This window comes from Mustela lutreola, chromosome 4 (assembly GCF_030435805.1).
Source record: "Mustela lutreola isolate mMusLut2 chromosome 4, mMusLut2.pri, whole genome shotgun sequence".
Classification (NCBI taxonomy): Eukaryota; Metazoa; Chordata; class Mammalia; order Carnivora; family Mustelidae; genus Mustela; species Mustela lutreola.
In genome coordinates, this window is record NC_081293.1 from 179,526,854 (window position 1) to 179,536,004 (window position 9,151).

The 9,151-nt window shown below is 49.9% G+C and overlaps 1 long non-coding RNA gene across 1 annotated transcript in view; it reads left to right on the top strand.

Moving 5' to 3' along the window:
* The window catches only part of LOC131829740 (uncharacterized), a 4,635-nt gene extending 1,920 nt beyond the window's left edge, over positions 1 to 2,715 (top strand). Inside the window, exons 2-4 of the long non-coding RNA XR_009352973.1 lie at positions 630 to 707; positions 1,217 to 1,373; positions 2,628 to 2,715. This is a non-coding gene — a long non-coding RNA (uncharacterized LOC131829740). The remainder of the gene's footprint in view (positions 1 to 629; positions 708 to 1,216; positions 1,374 to 2,627) is intronic.
* The last annotated feature ends 6,436 nt before the right edge of the window (positions 2,716 to 9,151 follow it).

The following is a 9,151-nucleotide window of genomic DNA, read 5'->3' on the forward strand; positions in this document are numbered from 1 at the left end:
GATCACTGTGAGTCTCTTTTGTGCCAGGCATCAAGCCAGATACAGGGATATAGCAATAAACGAAACATCATTCTTCATGGAATGCCCCATGCAGGCCAACGGAAGGGGGGAGGAGGCTTCTGGCAGAGGCGGAGTGTGAGCGGGGGATCATAAGTGCACACGAGTGTCAGGCTTGGAATACACAGCTCTCGTTTCTCTGCCAGATGCTGCTAACCTGACCAACACCCGGTCCGTTCTTTAGAATTCTGGGTATTCTGGCTGGAGAATGCAGGAAAGACTCAGGCTTGGGTCCTTAACTCGGCAGCATGGCCCGACATACAGACTGGTGTGTGGGAAGCAGGGGGCTATGTGGGCAGCAGAAGGACTCCAGGGTTTGGAGTTGGTGAGTTCTGAGTTCAACTCCAACTCCACATTCAACGGTCTGCACTGTTGGTCTCCCCATTCCCATTCATTCTTCCCACTCTCAGCCCCTACAGACTGTAGCCTCCCCTCCCGCTTCCTCTTGGGTCAGCCAATGAGAGGCAGGAAGGCAGGCGAGGAGAGTGGTTGAGGATATTTCTTCCCTCCTTCTGCTCACCTGGGCTCCCGTGATAACACTATTCCTTCCCCTTGTTCTCTTTGCCTCCCAGGGGTGATGCTGGCTTCCTGCTATTTTTAGCCCTGGTGTTCATCATCCTTTGTGGATTCTCTTACCGCTGAGTCTGCAGGTCTGTAAATAGTCCCCTTCTTTAAGTTCTCCTGAACTAGGGGCACCTGGGTACCTCAGTCATTAAGCACCTGCCTTCAGTTCAGGTCATGATCTCAGGGTCCTGGGATTGAGCCCTGCATCGGGCTCCCTGTTCAGCAGGGAGTCTGCTTCTCCCTCTCCCTTTGTCCTACCCACACCTTGGGCACGTGCTCTCTCTCTCAAATAAATAAATAAAATCTAGGGGCACCTGGGTGGCTCAGTGGTTAAGCCGCTGCCTTCGGCTCAGGTCATGATCTCAGGGTCCTGGGATCGAGTCCCGCATCGGGCTCTCTGCTCGGCAGGGAGCCTGCTTCCTCCTCTCTCTCTCTGCCTGCCTCTCTACCTACTTGTGATTTCTCTCTGTCAAATAAATAAATAAAATCTTAAAAAAAAAATAAAATAAAATAAATAAAATCTAAAAAAATAAGTTCTCCTGAGCTAAACCCTTTCGACGGGAATTCTGTTTTCTCCTGGGTCTTCTGCCAATAGGCGAATCTTACTACTTATTTCACTAAAGCTACTCCGTCTCCCTAAGCTGAAATCTTTCACCTGTAAAATGAAGTACTAACCCTACGGCAGGTGAAGAAAGTTCCATGAGGATGTGTGCCTGACAGAGTGTGGCGCCTGGCACACAGAAGACCCCAACGTAAGTTACCTCCCGGACCTTACCTGCTTCAGGCTGTACTGCCAAGAGTAGCAGGTTGATTTTTCTCTTGGGATTTGCTGGCTGGAAGCAAAAGGTCTTTGCGAGGAGGGAGGGACAGAAAGGACTAGTAAATGATTACTTTTTTCTACTTTGCTATCTTTCAAATCACAGCGGTTATAACAAATGCAGGGAGATACTACAAAGGTATGCAGACAAAACACATCATTATGTCTCTTCCGGCTCCTTTTCTTGCCCAGCTCCTCCCACCCCGTGACCAATGTTAACGGTCTGTTCTTCCGCACGCTTCATCTGGGTCACACAACCACAGGCGAGCATGCCTACACCATGTGACTTTGTCTGGCGAAGGCATTTTGCAACTGGCTGTGCGGGATCTCATGCCCCCAAGCCTACTCCGACCATCCTCTCCAGCTTGCCCTGGAATCAGCAATCTCAGTGGCTCCTGTCTCAGCCTCGCCATTCCCCCAGAACCCTCCCTCCCCACTCACAACATCACGTTCCCCGCCAAGTTAAAGGTCACCCCTGGCTGACCAGCTGAGCTGCGATAGCAGGTAGGGGAATGTGTTGTTGGTCATAGATCTGAGATTCCAATCCCACAACTGTTTCCCCGCAGCCTGGCTACCCGTTCCCCATGTTCAGGGTAAGTAGCCCACCAGTTGCCCTCCGGGAAGGTCATCCTTTGCCTGTCCTTAAGGTGCCTGCAAAGGTGCACCTCCTGATTTTCTAGGCACCTCCTGATTTCCCACGCTGTGGCATGTCTGCTCCGTACAGAATGCCAGTCCACACACTTGAACAACACTGGAACAATACAGTTGGAATACTTCCTTCTTGGACTGAACCTGCTGGGGTTTTAGGAGCGTGTGTGCATTTTTTGTTTGGCTTTTGGCGCAGAGAGACTGATGCCATGTAATTGCGTATCTGAACCCTGCGGCAAAGCAAGGACCTAGGGGGTGGGCAGAAAGTTTCCAGGCGCCCACACAGGGACTGCCAAGCCTTGAACTTCTCCAGCTGGGAGCGGAACTTGCCCATCATTTTTGTGCCTATTCCCACCTAGGGCTTCTCCAATCTCTTTTGTGACTTTCTTTTCTAAAGGACTGACCCCTGGGGGTCCCATGAGGGCTTGGAGAAGCTAAGAGGGTAGGGGAAGGGAGGTGGAGATACAGCAGTGTAACTTCCTGCCGGCAATCCTTGCCTCTCCCTAACCCACCTCTCTTTCTCTTCTTCCATCCCTCACAGCCTTGACAGGCAAGGAAACTGAGGCTTGTGGAGTTTACAGCCTAAGCAAGCTCATTCCGTTGGAGAGTGGTGGAACTGGCTCCCCGCCCCCCCTCCCTGCCCCCAGCTCTGATGCCTAACCACTGCAGAGATGTCTGCTGGCTCCTCTCTCCCACCTGTGACTCCTGCACCCAGGGAACTTCTGCTTCTGGTCGGTTCTTCCGCAGCAGTGGGAATCCATGCAATTACATGATTTAGGCATACTCTCCCTTGCACGGAGAGCTGGGAGCACCCCTCGGGCAGGGGGATTGCTCAGCAAGTAGCAGTGGGTAGACACACACAGGGATCTCTCTTGCCATTATAAAATCCAAGGATTGGGTTGAGGGTACTGAGTGTCAGAAGTACCTTTGGACCCTATCCTGTGGTCCTGGATCAGGGCCCTAGAATTCAGATTCCCAAACAAAGGCAAGGCCTATCATTAACAACCTCCCTCAGAACTGACCCAACTCACCTGTGGCTCTGAGGAGCCAGATGGAGGTTGGTGAGTGGGGGGCACTGCCCGCACTTGCCCAGGGCCCTCTGTTTAGGGTTAGCTCTGAACCCCTTGCCAGTCGGGCTCTGAGAGGCCCATGGGCTCTCTCATGGGCTGGCCAGAGGAGATACTGTCTCACTGGAGTTTGGGCCAAGACTGGCCAAAGGGGCTCTAGTCAAGCAACTGGTCTCACCCAACCCCAGCCCTCAGTTTTAGAGAAACACCAGACCTAGGACAGGGACCAAGGGAAGGAGAAGAGCCGCTCCTCCTTCCGTGTAGCACAAAGGGAGGGATCAGATGACAAGGGGGAGAGGCCAGTGGATCAAAAACCACAGCTGGCCCATCTTGAGACACCAGATGTCCTGGCACCCAGTAGTAACCTTGGGTTCCCTTTTTTTTCCCCCAGTAACAGCTTTATTGAGATATAATTCACATATCATAGATTAACCCATTTATAGGGTACCGTTCAGAGCTCACAAGATGGCGGGCGGTGACCTTCCTGGGCTGCCTGCCCCAACTTCCCACCCAGGTGCCAGGTGTGAGCCTGTCCCCCTTTCCCCCCAGTCCCGGGGCGCCAGGTGTATGATGATAAAGACTACAGGAAAACTCAATTTGTAGGTTATCAGAAAGGGGTGAATGAAAACTTGGCCAACGATTTGCTAGCTGAGCACCTCCTGAGTGAAGCTGAAAGTGCTGTGATCACGTGTGACAGCAGCGGGGCGGCTCTTGGCCGCCCGAAAGTGTATATAAACCCGGACAAAGAGATATATTCACAGAGATACTTTCACAGAGCGGTGCACCCATTAGCACAATCAGCTGTAGAACATTTCAGAAGAATCCCTCTACTCTTTCACAGTCACCCCCTGTTTCCCACCAACCCCCTTCCCCCAGCTCTGGGCACTTTTACACTTTTTTAAAAAAAGATTTTATTCATTTATTTATTTTTGAGAGGGAGAGTGCACATGAGCAGGGGAAGGGGCAGAGGGGGAGGGAGAGGGAGAAGCAGGCTCCCCGCTGAGCAGTCAGCCCTACTCAGGACTCTATCCCAGGACTTGAGGATCATGACCTGAGCTGAAGGCGACACTTCACTGAGCCACCCACGCGACTCTACACTTTCTCTCTGTAGATTCATTTGCCTATTCTGGACACGTCCCCTAAGTAAATTATACAATATGTGGTCCTTGGTGTCTGACTTCTTTCACGGAGCTTGTTTTCATGGATCCTCGGTGTCATTTATCAATACCTCATCCCTTTGATCTGCCACATGGTATTTCATCATAGGTATACACCGTATTTTAGTTATCCACTCATCCGCTGATAGACATTTGGGTTGTTTCCACTTTGGGGCTATTATGAATAACGCTGCTATGAATATTCATGTGCAAGTTTTTGTGCGGACAATCGCATTCATTTATCTTGGGTGTATGCCAAGGACTGGGATTGTTGCATCGTGTGATAACTCTGTCTTTAACCTTTCGAGGAACTGCCAAACTGTTTTCCTAAGTGGCTGCTCCGTTTTACCTTTCCACCAGCAATAGATGAGGCTTCCAATTTCTTCACATCCTCTACAACACTCATTACGATCTGACTTTTTTATTGTTTCCATCCTAGTGGGTGTAGAGCGATATCTCATTGTGGTTTTGATTTGCATTTTCCTAATGACTCATGATGTGGGGCATCTTTTCACGTGGTCGTTAGTCATTTATATGATGTCTCTGGAGAAACAGCTACTCGAATCCCTTTCCCAGGTTTAATTGAGTTGTCTTTTTATTATTTAGTTCTAAGTGTTCTTTATATATTATAGATAGGAGTCACTTATCAGGTATATGGCTAGCCAGTATTTTCTTCCACTTTGTGGGTTCTCTTTTTTTTTTTTTTTAAAGCTTTTATTATTTATTTATTTATTTAACACACACACACACACAGAGAGAGAGAGAGAGAGAGAGATATCACAAGTAGGCAGAGAGACAGGCAGGGAGGTGGGGGAAGCAGGCTCCCTGCTGAGCAGAGAGCCTGATGTGGGGCTTGATCCCAGGACCCTGGGATCATGATGTGAGCTGAAGGCAGAGGCTTTAACCCACTGAGCCACCCAGGTACCCCGGGTTCTCTTTTTTGAGAGTATCCTTTACACACCAAAGTTTTCAGTTTTGATGAAGTCCAATTTATCTTTTTTTTTTCTTTTGTAGCACACTTTAGGTGTCATAGTTTGGGAACCATTGCCTAATCCAAAGTTAGGAAGATTCATCCCTCTGTTTTCTTATGAGACTTTTGTAATATTAGCTCTTACATATATAAGTCTTTGATCCATGAGTTAAGTTTTGCATACAGTGTGAGATATAGATCTGTCGTTAGGTGTATGTATATTTATAATTGTCACCTCTTAGATGGATTACACTTTTATCATTATAAAATGTACTTCTGAAACAAATAATATATGTCTGGTATAACACAGCCAAGTGTAGTCAATAATATTGTAACAACTTGGTACAGTGACAGATGGTCATTAGACTTATTGTGGTGACCATCTCATAATACAAATTAACATAGAATCACCATGTTTTATGCCTGAACCTAATACAATATTGTGTTCCAATTATTCTCTTTCAATTGAAAAAAAAGATGATACATATATTAGAAATCCACTAGATAATTTAAATTCACATTTATTATCTATATTAAACATAAATTCAATTTTGTTCTCTACACATTTAAAAAAATGGATGGGATCTGATATTAGTATAGCTTCTCCAGTTTCCTTATGGTCACTGTTTGCATGACATATCTTTTCCTTTACATCTATTTGTACATTATTAAATCTAAAATGTGTCTCCTATAGACAGCATATTGTTGGATCTTGTTTTTTTTTAATTTTTTAAAGATTTTATTTATTTATTCATTTAACAGACAGAGATCGCAAGTAGGCAGAGAAGCAGGCAGAGAGAGATAAGGAAGCAGGCTCCCTGCTGAGCAGAGAGCCTGATGCAGGGCTCCATCCCAGGACCCCAGGATCATGACCTGAGCCAAAGGCAGAGGCTTTAACCCACTGAGCCACCCAGGCGCCCCTGGATCTTGTTTTTTAATTTGGTCTGGTGATCTCTGCCTTTTGATTAGATTGTTTAATCCATTCATATTATTATTATAGTTGTATTTGCCATTTTACTAGTGTTCTAATTATCATGTCTTTTTTGTTCCTCTATTTCTCCCAGACTGCTTTCTTTTACATGGTGAATATTTTCTAGTATAAAATTTAAATACCTCCTTGAATGATTTTTTTTAATTGTTTTTTAAAAAGATTTTAATTATTTATTTGGAGAGAGAGAGAGGGAGAGAGAGAGAGAGACCAAGCAGGGGGAGGGGCAAAGAGAGAAAGGGAAAGGCAGAGGGATGAAGAGGGACAAACAGACTCCCCACTGAGCAGGGAGCCAGACATGGGGCTTGGTCTCAGGACCCTGAGATCTTGACCTGAGCTGAAGTCAGATACTTAACTGACTGAGCCACCCAGGCGCCCCTTACTATTTTTAAGTTATTTTCTTAGTGGTTGCTCTAGGCTAAGCCATAGACAGCTTGCTATACTATCCTCCTGTTCTATCCAGGTAAGCTGTCCCCAGGAGAGGTCCTGGGCAGAGTGTGTGGGCAGGAAAGTTACCTAGGGAGGGATAGCCTTGGACAAGGGATGCCGCCTGCAGGAGGACTTGAGGCACTGAGATGGCCACACGGTGGCCCTAGTGAGCAATACAGAGGCTGCAGCTTTGACAGAGCACTTGGTGGGGGCTGCACAGGCGTTGGGATCAACTCCGATTTTATGAGTCAGATGTTCAGGCCCAGGAAACATGTGTTCTAGGGTCTGGGCGCAGCCCATTGGTAGCCCTGTGGTCAGGCTCCCCTGGAAACTGCCCTCGCTGTTCCTTCTTGGACCTTGAATACACCCCAGTCTAACCCTTGAGCTGGTCCACATTCCCTTCTATTCCCAGGAACGAACAGGCTGTGAGGGCAGGGCTCTGCCCTTTCCCTAGAGTATCCTAAAATCCAAAGCCTGAGCAGGCCCAGGCTGGAGGGCAGACCCGGGGAGGACACCTGGAGTGGGGGATCTGACTGCGAGGAAGTGCGAGCAGCAGACAGTTGCTGAAGGCTGCTGCCTTTCTGGTTCACCCAGCAGCCCTGCTGAGAGAGCAAAGCATGCCTGTCAGCACATCTGGAAATCTCTGGGAATAGACTTGGGATCAGAGAACACATGGAACGCAGAACAAGGTGAAGACCAGGGTCACCCTCACACCAGGGATCGGCTCACTCACTGGGGCTAGGGCTCTCCGTCCCCACTCACACATCTGTGGGGACCCAAACCTAGGGCTTTGGAGGTCAGAATTCAGCTCCTGTCTGGGGCAGGGCAAAGCTGAAGCATAATGAGGAGTGTTCTGCCCTTGGACCCCCATCCCAGGCCCCTCGTCCCTCATCCCAGGTGACTCTCAGTATCAGGATTCGCTGCCTTTCCAGCTCCAGTCCAAGGTAGAAGTGGGGGACATAATGGCTGAGGACCCCAGGAGAGACTTATCAGAAAGGGTCCTGCCATAGGCCCCCCTGCAATCCCCCCAACCCTCACCCCCCACCCCAGCACTGGTTCTTGGACCCCAGAGACTGAACCTTCATGAGGTCAACCCTATGAGATTTGGGGCTCCCCACCTCTCTGCCTCTGCACCCTTGGACCCACACAATAGTCTTCACCAAACGTCCACCCCAAGTGAAGGAGGTGCAGGTTGTGTGTCTAGGACAGAGAATGCACACATACAAGTGTGCGCCTGCATAGCACAGGGCCAGGCCCCTCCAGAAGGGGAGTCTCCCTCACCCCATCAGTGGCCTCCAGCCCTACCTCCCAGGGTACTCAGAGAACATTCGAGGTCCCAAGGCCAAGCTTGGCTCCTCCCACCAGGAGGTTTGCACTGGGGAGCATGGTAGCTGCTGTGCAGGGGTGAATACAGCAGTAATCAGGTGACCGGTCCTTTGGTCTCCACCCTGCGGTCCCTCCCCTCCCCTGCAGCAACCACACCTAACTGAGCCCTGATGCCAGCCCTGAGGGACCCAGATGGAGGAGGTGAAATTTTGGGGGTAGGAGTGGGGAGTTGAGTGGTAAGGGAGGTAGGGGGAAGGGGTTGGGGGTAGGGGCTGGGCAGCCCCATGAGTGTGTTTCCAGTGAGAGGGAGGAGCCAGGCCTCACCAGCAGGACGCTGTAGGGCTCCTTCGTGCCTAATGGCACCTGTGACCTTGCCATGGCCTCTGTTTCTCTAGCCCAGAGTCCTTTCTAGGCCTCGAAGTGGCTCCTTAGGAAACATTCCTTCAAGGTCTAGATGGTGAAATCCAGGTGAAATCCTAGGGAAAATGACCTACCTTGTTCTCAGTGGCCAGTAGGAACCAGCCTCTTCCCGTTCTGTCATTCTTCCGTTCTCTAATTCGTCATTCATTCTTTGGCTCACCCGTTCATGCAGGTGCTCCCATCCCAGAGGGGAGCTGGGATGCTTGCCTTTCGCCCGGGGGAGAAGGCTGGGGTGACTGTGGGCGCCAGGGTGTGCCCCTGTTCCCCCATCGGATCCCTCTCTTCCGGGTTTCTCTCTGCTTGCCACCCCTCCCCTTCCAACCTCCGCTTTCCTCCCTGCTGCAAAGAGGCTCACTTTCTCAGCCTGCGAGCCCCCGGTTCCTCCCTTGGCCTCTGGATTCTGGGGGGATTTGGCTAATGGGAGGCATGGACAAGAGACAGGGGCAGGGATAGGGAACAGACTGTGCCCCTCACCTTGCAATGGTCACAGGTCCTGGAGGATGTCCCTCAGAGGCTGATAATTGCTCTCCCTTGATGCTAGGCCTTGGGTGCCTGGACACTCCCCTCCTGGCTTTTGTGACGCTGTTCACGCCTCTGTGAATTTGCCTGCATTTGATGGTGCCTGTGTCCTGCCAGGACCCTGACGTGTACACCTGTCACCCGGAGCCACTCATTGTGGGGGAGGGGGAGGGAGGGGACAGTCGAGAA